The sequence below is a fragment of the Mus pahari genome, chromosome X (assembly GCF_900095145.1).
Source record: "Mus pahari chromosome X, PAHARI_EIJ_v1.1, whole genome shotgun sequence".
Lineage (NCBI taxonomy): Eukaryota > Metazoa > Chordata > Mammalia > Rodentia > Muridae > Mus > Mus pahari.
Window position 1 is genome coordinate 77,963,550 of NC_034613.1, and position 15,098 is coordinate 77,978,647.

General features: G+C 38.2%; 2 pseudogenes; one reads left to right on the forward strand and one right to left on the reverse strand.

Annotated features, from left to right (window-relative positions):
* Positions 1-2,626: 2,626 nt before the first annotated feature.
* Positions 2,627-3,827, reverse strand: LOC110314390 (annotated as a pseudogene).
* Positions 3,828-3,841: 14 nt separating this feature from the next.
* Positions 3,842-15,098, forward strand: part of LOC110314391 — a 27,737-nt pseudogene continuing 16,480 nt past the window's right edge.

The following is a 15,098-nucleotide window of genomic DNA, read 5'->3' on the forward strand; positions in this document are numbered from 1 at the left end:
AAGCATACCACAGCACAGATCTTAGGTGAAGACATGGGACAAGCATTTTCTAAACAGTCACTCTTTGTGTCAGGGCATAAAGAGTCCCTTGAGACTCTAGGTACTAGGGTTAAGAAAAAGTATTTAAAGAAATTTTTAGATTTTGTGGGAGATATTTGTCTATGGTTCCCCCAAGAGGGAAAAAGGTGGCACAGAGTTGGTGATTGTCTTTAAAGATTATTATGAAGCATTTGGACCTATAAAAATACCTGTTATGCCCCTTAGTTACTGGTCTCTCATTAATAACATTCTTAAAACGACCCCTGAATGGCCAGATCTCCAACATCTGGTGTCCAAGGGAGAGCAGTCTCTTAAAGAATACTTCTCCTGTTCTTCCAATAACCTAGTGACTCATACACTGCCTCTGTCTCTGCCTTCTGTGGCTGATGTTGTTTCAGATCTCCTCCCTTTACCACCCATTAAGGATATTTCTTTGACCCTACCTAGGGAGGAAACTAAGATGGCAGACCCTTATCCTTCCCTCATTGATCTTGATAACAACCTGCCGCCCATTGATGAGGCGACTATCAAGGAGGAGGCAGCTCGTTATGAATTGGAGCACTGTAGAGATCTGTGTAAATGGCCACAAATGCCCTAGCCTTGGCCCCTCCACTGAGAGGTGCTGCCGAACTCCCATCTTTCTTTCCCCCACCGCCGTATGGGACTTTAGATACAGTTTTTGATCCACCTGCCATTTCTGGTGCCCACTGCCAGTTAACAGCTGATGTAGCATCATCCCAGCACCATATGATAGAGACCCGGAAGGAACAAGTACCACTGCTTATAGCTCTCCAGTCATTAGAGACTGAATTGCTTGATCTACCACCTTACCCCCAGCAAATGTCTCAGGTCTCTGTTAAAACTAAAAAAGATCAGAAAAAGAAGGTCCTAGCCTCCCCCCTCTCCCTAAGGAGTAGAACCACAGTCCCTAGTAATTTCCCATCCCCCAAGACTGGTTTGGAGGAAAGCCAGAGAGCAGGTGAGGAAGAGGGAGAAATGGATGATGAGCTTCAGCAAGATTCACAGAAGAAATAGGATGCCCCTGCAGCACTCCACGTTGGGCCTGATGATGCCACCACCCTGCTATCACTATCAACCACTAGATTTTAAGATTCTGAAAAAACTTAAAGTGGCAGTGTCTATTTGTTTCCACTGCCCCCTTTACCTTGGCACTCCTTAAATCCTCTACAGAAGGATGGCTTACACCTAAAGAATTTTCACAGCTGGATTGAGGGGCACTCACTGGCAGTGACTTTGTATTGTGGAAATCAGAAATGGCAGAAACTACAAAACAAATCAAAACTGAAAACCATGCACGACCAGACACTAAGTTGTGGACTGTGAGGATGATTTTGGGTGAACTACCTTGGAGATCCAAATGCTCTTTTCCCCTGCCTTCCTGGCTCAGGTCTGTCAGGCATGCTTGAACACCTGGGAAAACTGCCCCCTAAATCGGGCTCCACCACCACCCTCACTAAAGTGTTACAGGGAGCAGAGGAACCTTACAATTCTTTCATTAGCCACATTACAGAGACTGCTGAGCACTTGTTTGGAGTCCAAGAGCCTGAGAACCCCTTTATTAAACAGCTTGCATTTGAAAATGCCAACCTTACTTGCCAAGAAATTCTTAAACACCACTGTTCGAAATCACTGGCAGAATATGTCTGCCTTTGCTCAGGGGCCGGAACAAGCCACACCATCAGCTTGGCGATTGGCATCACCCTTCAGAGAGGATAGATTGGGCTGCTAGGCAAAGCACTGCAAGGGAATATAAAGCAAAAACTAAAAATATATTTCTGGGTTCCCTGAGGGACAAGCCTGACTGCTTAGGGGTTGATGTTCAAACTATCCACTCTCCAGAAAAAAGACATCAGATTGGGTATGGCCCCATGCCTCACTGGACAACACCAGGAGGACTGGAGTCATTACAAGGTCCCCTTTATTCTCTGGAGTTCAGGCCTCTATCCCCCTTTTGGCAAAGATTAAAATCACTGTGGTCCTTCTATACAAAGAAAACTGGAGAGATGTTGGGAGCGACCTTGCTTGAACATTAACTGCCTTGTCAGCCATATGTGCTTACTGGCACAAAGTCTTGCCCTCTGTGCGAAAGTACTAGCAGCCCCCAGTTGAGAACAAATAGCTACAGATCTTGAGAAAAGGTACCAAGCAACCCATTTTGTTCTGTTCTTCCTGCTGAACTTTTTACCCAGCCAATATCCTGTTCCTGAGAACAGGTGCATTCTCCAGAAATAAAGCAACCCTACTTCACACCCCACCCCTTACCCCATATCCTGCTTCTAGGAGTATATAACCTGAGAGGGAATAATAAAAAATTGGCAGCTTAATCAAACTTCCTGACTTGCTGTCCATTCTTCATGTCTCTTCCCCCTCCCCACATTCTCTTCCAGGTGGCTCCCCCAGTCCCTGTGGGCTGGGACAATCAGTGTTCATGTAAAAGCAATGTAGGGTTTAAATATGCTTGATCTCTGCCTTGTTGTTTAAGAATGCATAAGGAATAGTGAGGAATCCCCATGCAGACTCAGTTTCATTACTTTACTAGCTTTTGTTTCATAACTACTTTTTAATGCTATGTTTTTAATAAAATCTCATGCAAGTTTATTAAACCCAACACACAGTTTTATGTAAAGGATAGTGAAGCATCACCCAGCATCTTTGCTGAATATAATATTCTTCATCCCAATGGGTGACGATTAAATATTCAAATCAAAATTTCAATGGCTGTTCCCAACACTAATAGCAATGTGATTCCCCATGATGTTAATTACAACCATAGTCATTGGTTCACATTGAGTAGGGCCAACCTTCCCTTGCATGATTCTGCTTCCTGGTTAATTTTTAGGTGATATTAGCTCACTCAGACCTGCTCAAGGATGAGAACTCAGAAAATGTTTATCATTTGCTATCTTCATCAGATTACAGGAAGAAGTGTTCCTGGCTCTTCTAAGCTCTGCCAGCATATCATGAGCATCCAGAGCCTAAAATTTATTTGACATAGTGACAAAAGACAAGCCTGTGAGTGAGGCTACTTTTGCAGATTTTTCTGTGAAGCATAGAATGTTTAAGCCAGTCCCAATAGCAGTACCTCCAGCTGTGAGTTCATAGGTTTTTGCCATGGCAGCTTTGATTCTTGGCATTCCATATTGGATGTGCAGCACATAACCAATAATGCTGGTCAAAGATTAAGTGGAATAACACCCTGTGTGATAGTTCATCCAAATTTGATGATCGGTGCAAATCCTGGATTTTGCAATGATCACATTATGCAGCTTCTGTAGTTCTTGTAACATTACCCTGTAAACTTCCACCAAAGCATCAAATATATGTGGCTGTGGGGAAAGTATAATTGGAGTTCTGGATTTTATTAGCATGATCACTGGGGCACACTCACTGGCTTGCTGCCAAGTTCACCTGTTAAGATTCCAATTGGTCCATTGCTAAGGTTCATGTTCCAGTTGTTTGCCATACCACAAAAGGAAAGTAATCACTCAATTTACCTTCACTTACCTCACGTTCTGCCTTCATTATTGCACTAACAATATTTGGATCAAGTCCATAATCCTGATTTACTTCAAAAGCAGCTCACATCAAGATGCCAACAGCTTTAATGACTGAAACTGACATCTGTTCAACTCTCAATCTGAAAGTTCATTGTAGATCTCATGGTCTTGGCATCACAATACTTATCAACTGTTACCTTCATTTCACTGATGGTATCATAGACAATATGGAAGGGATTTCAGCTTGCCATTTGAGCAGGGTTTAGGTCTCAGCACAGGAGGACATGGCCTCTGAGCACCCATCTGAGGCCTTTCTGCCTGAAGGAGGTGTAGGAATGCACTTAGTATGTGGTGCTGAGGCATGTGGATTGACGGCTAAGGTAAGGCCACAAACCCACATCAATTTCTGAGGCATTTTTTAAAAGTAACTGGTAAGAGCCCAGAAAAATATTCTATGAAAAAAATTATGATTAGATAAGTAGCACCTGAGTAGTGATAAATTAATCTTAAAGTTTAATAACCATTAAAAGCACTATGGGACACTGAAAAACAATTATTTAGCTGTACATAGAATCCCAAGACAAATCATTGAAGAAATATGAGAACTGTAGCATTTGGTAATAATAATCACACAAAAATAATATGAAGGATATAAACATTATAGGATGCAACAATTATAGTTACTACCCAAAGTATTATGTGATGAAAAATTGGGGTGTATATTGATCTAAATGTTTATGTAACAACATTTTAAATAAAAATGAAAAATTGTAAAAAAAAAATAAAAATAAAAAAATGAAAAATTTTGAGACATTGCACATCCTGCTTATTTGAAAAGCATCTTTGAGGTTCCTGTATGAGTTCCAAAGCCAATTAAACCACACAAATACTTTTAAATGTGCTCTAGTATAATAAAATTATTTATTAGTAAGTAACTGTAAGCAATGAATGATAAATCAATAGACCAATGGAAGAAATTAGCACAAAACCTTTATTATAGGCTGGTATCACTGTCTTCAACTTTCTAACCTATTAAACCATGGACCAAAATAACATCCTCTCCTTTATAAATTACTCAGCCACTGATGTTCTTTTATAGAATCAAAACACAATCTCAGAAACATGAAGAGATTGATGTCTTGTCTTGGGGTCCTATGAATACCCCTAAAGAACTCAGGTGATTGCCAAGGCTATTGGTAGCTTTTCAAAACATGACTGTAAAGTTCTAACAGAGAGTACTATGAGCTAGGGAGTGTGACCTCCCCCACATTCACACACACTTTCCTGCCAGGGAGCAGCCTGAGTCCTGGTCCTATGGGACACTGGTAGCTAGAGCCCTAGAGCAGCCACCAGTCTGACTATCATGAGATTCTACCACAACTCTTTCTCCCCTGACCTCCCACACACTAAAGATGCGCTTGGATGACTAGCCTCTGTGCCTGGTGGCCTCCAATAATCCACTAGTCCTCTATTCTTCAGGGTTGGGCCCACAGAGAAGCCCCAGCTAGGTCTCCCAGGACACTTCTAGCTGGAGGTTGGAAAGGCAACCATCTGAAGGCCAACTATGGTGGTTCAGGGCCTCTGCCACCTGAGGCAGTGCATCTGCACAAGAACACTCTAATATCCCTGAGAGGGGACTGCCCCATAAACGAGCCCTCAGAGGAGCCCTCAGACCTGGATGAACAGAAGCTTCAAAGGGGTCTGGATGATGATGAGTGGAGCCCGGCATAACAGCAAGAGGACCAAGACTGTTGGTCCATATGGGTCTTTTTGCTATCAGAGAAAAGCAGAGACAAGACAACCTATGTGGCCATTCAAAAACACTTTTAAAGACTTACCTGTTGCAGTAGAAGAACTATGTATACAATATGAACAAGCTGTTCTCAACATTCCTGCCCACTAACCATTTAAAGAAACTTTTGGCTAAATCTGGACATCTAGCTGTAGAGATTGATGACACAGGGTAAAGTAGAATTATGAGATCATGTATGCACCCAGTCATCATAAAAAGAAAATTGTATACATGTCTTCTACAAGTGACTTTGAATGGAATTTTTTAGGCCTCCTCCAGAAAGACTCAGGAGCCACACTCATCCTTGTTTGTTTAGTAGTTTAGAGGAGCCAGCAGGAGGAGGAAAAGGTCCAGAATCTGTCTCTTTTTTTATTCAATTGTATTGTGTATGCATTTTATTCTTCATTTCTTACGGCCCTCCATGTGTGTGTGTGTGTGTGTGTGTGTGTGTGTGTGTGTGTGTGTGTGTGTGTGTGTGTGTGTGTGTGTGTGTGTGTGTGTGTGTGTGTGTGTGTGTACACGTTAGAAAATCCCATATTTTATGGAAATGTTTTTCTAAATGCTCTGAAGTGCCTGACTTCTTATTTTGTAAAAAGTAATAAAACGATATGTAAGTATGTTTTTTGTTAGGATTCATTTAAAAGATTGTTTGGGGATGGTGGGGTGAATTGCCAAACATCTCCTAAGTTGACTGCATTGTGTTTGTGACCTGGGTCCCAGGAGAAGGAAATTCAGTGTTCTAAGCCACTGTGGCCTGTTGGTAGAAAAGAACCACTGTCCCATTTTGTTTGGTTTTGCAATGTACACAGTGTATAAAAAGGACAAATGAGTCCTCATTGAAAACACCTAGTCACTCTAGATGCTAAAGTGGTTGTCAGTGTATGACAAAGTAGAGTTAGTAGAATACTACTTTTTTTTCTTTTTGCGTTAAAGAATAAATTACCCTTGTTACCTGTGTGCTGTTCACTGGACTGCTGTGTACATAGTGGACAACAGTCCTTACTTAAAACATCTGGTCTATCTAAATGTTCAGAAGTGGCCAACATAAGCTAAATGTAGAGGTAGTGAAACATCACTTTGTAAATACCTTTTTGTTGAAATTCATGAACCACTGTATTTTAGGGGTAGAGTGATGAGCCCCTCTGAACAATACTATCTGTACTTGTTCAGCAGTTTGGAAGAAGTGCTGGGGTGCAACAACAGAGATTATGTTGTAGTGTCTGTATATGGGACCTTTTCAGACACTATTTCTATATAATATGATTTTGCTTTGCTGTATGTTTAAATTTTTCAACATCTAGTCTCTAAATATTAAAGAGTCTGCCAATGTATTATAAAATAGTAAAATTAGTACATGGTATACACTGCTAAAATTCATAACAAAGATTGTTCTGAAAATTACTTGGGGATAGAAATTTTTTCATCTGATTCTAAGCATTACATGTGCCTATAATTTTCTACTGGTTTGTAGGCAGAGAGAAGGGAGAAGAAAGTGAAGTGAAGACCAAATGGTTATATTTAGAAGATAACTCAGATAATAACCATTGCTTTGCATACAGTTTTATTTACCAGTGCCATGTGAATAACAGATAAGTTCTTACATGAAACATCTAGTCTTTCTAGATATTTAAAAGTGCTTGATACATTTAAAGGTACAGTAGTACCTTTAAATAATAATTGTATGTAAATAATATAATTTAATTAATAATATTAATTATTTAAATAGCATGTTATGTAAATAGTTTTTTAAAACTGGAGAAATAGTGTATGTAGTAACAGAACTGTTAACCCACCTCTGAGAACAGTGTTTTGGCTGTGCTTGTTCAGTGGATTGAGGAGGTGGGAGGGAAGAAACTGCAATAAGGTTCCATTTGTATGATAGACATTTCTAATTTACGCATCACCCTGTATGTTGTGTGCATCTCATGTAACTTTGCTATACTCTATATAATGCATGTACTGGACAAATGAGTCCTAGGATATCTAGTCTCTTGGTATTAAAGAGATTGCCAATGTATGACAAAGCAGAGTTACTAAACTTATATATTCATACTCTGTGTTAGTTCATAGCAAGGGTGTTTTCTGAAGAGTTGTGAAAGTGTATCATCCAAGTGACAGGAGACTGTGTCACAGCATACAGGAGAGAGGCTGAGGGAAGAAAGGTCAGAGACCAGAATGTTTTCACCAGAAGATGCTTTGAGGTCTAATCATTGTTACATGTATTGCATGTGTGTGGTTTCAAAACTACTGTGTATGTAGGGAACAAATTTATGTCCTGATCTAAAACATATAGTTTTTCTAGGTGTTTAGAAGTGTACAAAGTGTGCTAAAAATAGACATAGTAAATAATACATGGTGTAGATTCTCCTGTTTAAACTGATGGTGAAATGCTGTCTTTTGGAACTAGAAAGAGAAAACCAATTCTGAGAAATGCAGTCTTGCTCGTGTGGGTGTGGAAAGGAGGAAAAAAGAAAATGAATGAAGGGCCTAATGCTAATATAAGCTTGGTAATGCAAGAGTGGCCATTCCTCCTTATATCTGTGCATCTTATTTTGCAAATGGATAGAAGACATGTGTCCAAATTTGCAGCACCAAGTCTTCCTAGACAGCAAAGAGATACCAGTGTGTGACAAAGTAGAATTAGTGAAAAGGCATATGTAAATTATGTTAAAATTTGTAGGGAAAAAATGTTCTTCTTAAAACCACTTATAACGTGAAATTGTTAATATTCCCCCAAACATGACAGCTGCATACATGTGGTCCCTGGGTAAAGAGCACTGCAAAAGGGGCTAGATCAGAACCTTGCTGTTTAGAAGGCTGTTTCTGACCACAGCCTTTGTTAGGTGTACAGTGTATTCACTGCAATGTACACATGCTGGAGAAACTGAAGTACTTACTGGGAACATCTAGTCTCTACACTTTTAACTGCATAATAGACTTTGATGTAGTAATGCATGCCTTTAGGCTGAGGCAGGTGGATCTCTGTGTTCTAGGTCAGCCAGGGCTATATAGACTGTCTCAGAACAGTAAGAAAATGTGCACAATGGACTAGGAGGGTAGTTTGGCATGTAAAGGTGCATGCCACCAAGCTATTGACCTATGTTTGATTTCCAGAATCCACTTGATAGAAAAGTAATTCACAATTTGTCTTTTAGCCTCCAAACAAGTGCAGTGTCACACATGTGCACACATGCATACACTAATGCATAAATGTAAAAAGAGCACAACATGATAAAAAATAGAGATCTGGCATCACATTGTAGGATTGTTTTGTTATTTCATAGGAGTGGTAACGCTGGAGAAACGGAAATTAAACCTGGTCTTTGAGCAGATGCTGTTCCAAGGTGGTGAAGGTGGGATAGGGGAAAGATTAGTGCTCAGAAAAAGGGTACTGTAGCTAATGGTTCATTCAGGTTGTCTAGTCATTCTTTAAATGTGGCTTTCAGTGAATGTTGTCAGGCATGAGAAGTCAGTCCCAGTGCCTAAAGGATGTTAGATTTAGGAAAAGCATCACTAAATGTCCTGCTAGTCTTTGGGGAGGGCTGTCTTCAGGGCATGGCCTTTGTTAATCCTCTCACTAGTATCACCAGCATTTAGGAATTGTGCAAAAGAAAGGATAGATGAGAGAAAGACTTTGCTAGTACCACTACATCCAGAAGGCAGTTCGCACCCAGGGTTCCATATGTGCATTTTGGTAAAATACTTGTTTTCATTATGCACGAAGTTCATTTCTCATCCTCTGAATTTTGCAAATGTCCTAAAGGAGAGCACACGATTAAAATTATAGCTAGTGGAAATGATGGAATTGACAAAGAAGTTTCCTCTTGAACATGGAATTGTTAAGCCATGTCTGGACAGTGTGGGGATATTCATGTTGCTAGGCTGACTGGGAGGGGGGAAGAGAGGTTCACAGGGTGGTGTCTGCAGTTGTATTAAGAATGCCATCCTGAAAGGCCCTGCAGTAAGTAGGGGCATCTTCCAGCTTTTCCATGAGAATACATTTTGTTGAGCAAGAATACCCCTTATTCTACATATATACTAATATATAGATCTGATGATAAGCTTAGGAATGTTATACTTAGTGTGGTTAGTTCCTTTGTGTTTTATTGTGAGCCAAGCACTGAGGGAATGCAGACTTTAATTGTAACTTTGCCAGTACATCTATCTAGAGTTCTGCTGCCATGTTTTGTCTTTTATGAATATTTTTTGTCAAGGAATACATGATCAAAATTTTGTCTAACAGATTCAGATGGCATGGTATATTCTTGTTTATCAAAATACTAGTGTATTATGGAGTCTTTAGTTGGTGAATATTCACAGTGTGGAGAAATGCATGGTATATACCATATGATCTCAATTACCTAGGGTATGTAGACTTGTAGGATCTAAAAGGACACATCAAGATGAGTTCCTTGGGTCTGGTGAGATAGTTCAGCGGGTAAGAGCATCCAACTGCTCTTCCAAAGGTCCTGAGTTCAAATCCCAGCAACCACATGGTGGCTCACAACCATCTGTAACAAGATCTGACTCACTCTTTTGGAGTGTCTGAAGACAGCTACAGTGTATTTACATATAATAAATAAATAAATCTTTAAAAAAAAAAGATGAGTTCCCTGTGCCTGGGTGACTTTGTTCTTGACTTTTTGTGTTTTATTTCCTGTAATGCACATATTAAAAAAAATAAAGAACTGTTTCTTTTAAAAGCTTTAAAAACATGACCATAAGGTCCTATTGCTGAAGTTAACATCTAAATATCTCACTGAACACAGAGCAGTTGTACTAGTATTTAACTAGAGCCTTCAGTGCTACTGGAAGTTACTCTCTATGCTACTGGAGGAGTAAGATAAACACCAACCCAGCTACAAACCCTTAAATCCACAATACAAACTGTCTGCATGGTGTTCTGGTACAATAGTGGAAAAAAGTTGTGAGAATAAAGAACTATTATTTGATTGGATTTAAATTGTATTAAGTTCCATGAGATAAAACAGACCTGACATTTTTCTACTAGTAGTCAAGAACCTGAAACTAGACAGGCCATGAACCTAGGGGAAAACAAAATACTGCTTATTGTTCTGTTAAAGAAGCACAATAAAATGACTCTTTATAACATTCAGCTATACTAATATATCAGTGTCTCAATCAGCCATCATCAGAGAAGCTTCTTCCTGCAGAGAGTGACCCACAACTGGACAATGTGTAGAAGTTGAGAGACCTTAGGACATTGAGTAATAAATGAAACATCTTCATAAAACACTTTCTCTCAAGTTTCAGGGAACCATATGGAAAAGGAGGTAGAAAAATTGCAAAACCCATTGGGGATAAACAACACCAAGAATACAGGTAACAGTGCCTTCCAGATATAACAGGACTGACTAGAATGTGAAGTCATAGAGACTGTGTCAGAATGCACAGAGTCTAAGCCAGATAGGGTCCCAGCACTGAAAAGGAAAGCAGACACAGGCTTTTACTTGGTCAGACTCCTATCCCTATCCAAGAGACTATAAAAGTGTCAACTACTCTCAAAGGAAAAGTTCATTTCTGCCACAGTCTCACTAGGTATACAAACCACAGTTAAGAGCATGCCTATATCCAGGAGTAGATGGCCAATACGAAACAAACTCAATGGTATTTCTGGATATTTTACTTTGTTACTTTTTTCTTTTCTTTTTCTTTTTCTTTTTCTTTTTCTTTTTCTTTTTCTTTTTCTTTTTCTTTTTCTTTTTCTTTTGTTTTGGACTTTTAAAGATTATTTAGGCATTTTTATTAGATATTTTCTTTATTTATATTTCAAATTTATCCCCTTTCTTGGTTTCTCCTCTGAAATCCCTCTTCCCTTATCTCCCCCCCTCCTCCTGCTCACCAACTCACTCACTCCTGCCCTGGTATTCCCCTCCACTGGGGCATAGAACCTTCATAGGACATCATCATCCTATTGATGATCGATTAGTCCATCCTCTTCAACATATGCAGCTGGAGCCATGAGTCTTAATGCCTATTTTGAGCATTAAAAAAACCTTAACAATCTTTTGCTTAAATATTATGGATTCTAATTTGTGGATTTTATGTTTTGTGTGTATGTTCATCTCTCTCTCTCTCTCTCTCTCTCTCTCTCTCTCTCTCTCTCTCTCTCTCTCTCTGTGTGTGTGTGTGTGTGTGTGTGTGTGTGTGTGTTTCTTAGGCTTTTTCTTCATTTTTCTGTTTCATTTTACTCTGGTTCATTTGTTGTTTTTTTTTTTTTTTTACTGCATATTTGTTTTCTAAAAAAGAGAGAAAGTAGGCATAGAATTGGATGGGTGGGGAGGTGGGATGATCTGGGAAATGATGGGGAGGAAACTGAATAGAATGTATTGTATAAAAACTTATTTTAAAAAATGAACAAACAAACCTTGTTTACACCTTTTTTATGTCAAATAGGGTCACAGCATTTTTAAGCCTATGAAGAAATCACAACACTGTTTAGCATCTAACAGTATTTCCTGTATGAATGAAATTATCCATTAATAATTGAAGCATAGAAACTGCCAAGTCCATAGTCCAAAAATGCAGAAAGATATCAAGTTTATCAAACTCAAGCAATATTTGTATCATAAATAACTTCTGTTAGTATGTGGGTAATAAAAACTTGTTCAATTTTTTCATTGTCATAATGTTCTCCATTCCTATATAATTACAAATGAAAAATAGACCTAGTTCAGTTTTTCACAATCGTCATTATAACATAGTTAATTTCACTTATACAAGCAAAAGAGAACTGTAATTTATTCTAAGGAAAACTCACAAAGAAAAGTTTCTGGGGCTGATACAGGTGTACACTCATAGGTGTATGTACATAAGTAATTATATATCTATACACTACATACATTCATTTGAAATACTTTCTATTTTAATGAACAGCCTGTGTGAAGAAAATCTTTACTATGTGTTTGTTTCTAATTTTATATGTGTTGGAGTGAGACAAATCTGTTCTAAATAATTTATCTGCTCCCACACATGCTCATACATTAATATCAGATTAATGTTCCAAATAAAAAATGTCATCATTCAAATACTATAGTAACAACTATATTAGAAATTTTGAAATTATTAACTTCAAAATCATATTTCTTGACTCTGATCATTGACCAATAAATATATTTAGAAAAATTTATAAGCATATATCTTCAGTGTTGAAATAGAATTGCCGAAGGATTTATAAGATAATAGTATAATTGTATATTGAAGGATGAAGATAAATGAATTTAAATTTCATATTTTTTAGTCTCCTTTGTATTAATGGCTGATAATTTGATGTGGACTTTCAGTCCTAGTACTAAGGCATAAGGAAATATGTCTCTTTAGTGACAGAAATTTATAAATTATCTTAACCTTTTTATGGAATTCTACTTGCTGAGTACATAGAAATGACCAGTTTTAAAAAGTGAAATATACTTTAGATTCTGATGGAACACATATAGGCCAATGCTATGTTACTTGAGTAGATGGGACTTCTAGGACTTGAACCATATGCTGTGGTGATGGATTTAATGCTTTATAATGAGTGCTAAGTAATAGTTCCTGTATATTCTCATTTGCATTAGGTTGCTTTATGTTAGAGTAATAAGAACCTTATGTTAAGTTTATTAAAGTAGTATTAGGTTTAAGACCTCTAGACTTTTCCCCATCTGTTAACTGAAATACCATTTCTTTGTGAAGGCAGTGCAAAATAAATGTATTTCAATTAAGCTACTTGCTTCATAGTCATATGATTTATTTTTTCATTATATATTTTCAGTGTCTGTGGGAGCTGGAAACTATCCAGAAGTAATGGTGCTTTTAAAAAAGCTTGATTCTCGTCAAGAGAAATAAATATTTTTAATGGAAAACATTTTGCAAATTAAAGGCAAGTCATAAACTAAAACAAATATTCAAACATATAATTATAAAATCTCATATTTTACCTATTTATTACTTTTGATACACATACATCAAAGAAAATGAGAATCAGGCTAGTGTGTCTGTTCTCATCTCATTTTTGCACTGTTTTGTTACTTACTTAGTTCAATTGTACTTATGGCCACTTGCCAAATCTATTTAAAATAGGAGTGAGATTATACATTGAAGATAAGCTTAATTAAAATATTTATTTTATGTGCATGTATGTTTTGCCTGCAAGTGTCTGTTCCATGTGCATGCAGCTCTCATGAAGGCCAGAAGATGGCAATAGATACACTAGAGATGGAGTTACTGATGTTCATCAGCTGGGAACTGAAAAAAAGTACTCTTCAAGAACAAGTATTCTTTCTTCCCCACTTTCTCTTCTATTAGTTTCAGTGTATCTGGTTTTATGTGGAGGTCCTTGATCCACTTGGACTTGATATGTGTACAAGGAGATAAGAATAGGTAGATTTGCATTCTGCTACATGCTGACCACAAGTTGAAACAGCATTATTTGTTGAAAATCCTGTCTTTTTTCCACTGGATGGTTTTAGCCCCTTTGTCAAAGATCAAGTGACCCTAGGTGTGTGGGTTCATTTCTGGGTCTTCAATTCTATTCCATTGATCTACCTTTCGGTCCCTGTACCAGTACCATGCAGTTTTCATTCTCCTGGGTTTTTAATTATTCCAGATGAATTTGCAAATTGCCCTTTCTAACTCTGTAAAGAATTGAGTTGGAATTTTGACAGGTATTGCATTGAATCTGTAGATTGCTTTGGGCAAGATGGACATTTTTACTATGTTAATCCTGCCAATCCATGAGCGTGGGAGATACTTCCATCTACTGAGGTCTTGGAATTCTTCACAGTCTTGAAGTTCTTGTCATACAGATCTTTCACTTCCTCGGTTAGATTCACAAGGCAGCCAGCCCAGGGATGGCACCACCCACAGAGGGCCCTCCCTTCTTGATCACTAATTGAGAAATTGCCCCACAGCTGGATCTCATGGAGGTATTTCCTCAATTGAAGCTCCTTTCTCTGTGATAACTCTAGCCTATGTCAAGTTGACACTAAAAACCAGCCAGTACACTACCCCACTCAGAATATAAAATATACCATCTGCTGTCTTAGAATGCATTCAAGATTCCCCACCTTTCAGTGGTGATGATTCACCACTTGTCACCGAGAAATTTAAGGAAAAGATTTAATGATTAAATCAAAAGCAAATGCCATCTTTCAGTATTGTGCTTTTAATTTTTGTTTCCAGTTGACATAGAAGGAAAGAATTCTGGAACCATGTGCAGTCTCTGATACTCTGTAAACATGTAGGAACATTATTGTGCAATAAAGTGTGTATACTTTGCTCAAAAATGCCAAGTGGGACAGGAAAACCAAGTGTGATTCTAGAATTTTGCATTGTTAATTGTCTTCATCTTCACTTCTCAATGTAATTGTCCTCTCCATAGCTTACTTCTTCTGTCTACTAAATTAGGCTTAGTTCTGGAAACTTCTAGACTCCATCTAATCTGAGCTGTGACTGAGTAGTTCACCTCAAATGTACAGGGTCAAATTCTTCTCCAAGCTAACTGATTTAATCTGGCTTCTTTCTTGGCTTCTTAACTAAATTGCTTTGTTTGGCTACATACTAAATTTAGGAGTCTGTTCTACTTTGATTCCTTTTCATTCTCTGCTCATTCTCTGGCATGTTCTGACTTCACCCATGTCTAAGTTGTTCTCTCTCTGCAAAGTGTCTATCACTGCCAGGGTAAAACTACTTTCTCTCTCTCTCTCTCTCTCTCTCTCTCTCTCTCTCTCTCTCTCTCTCTCTCTCTC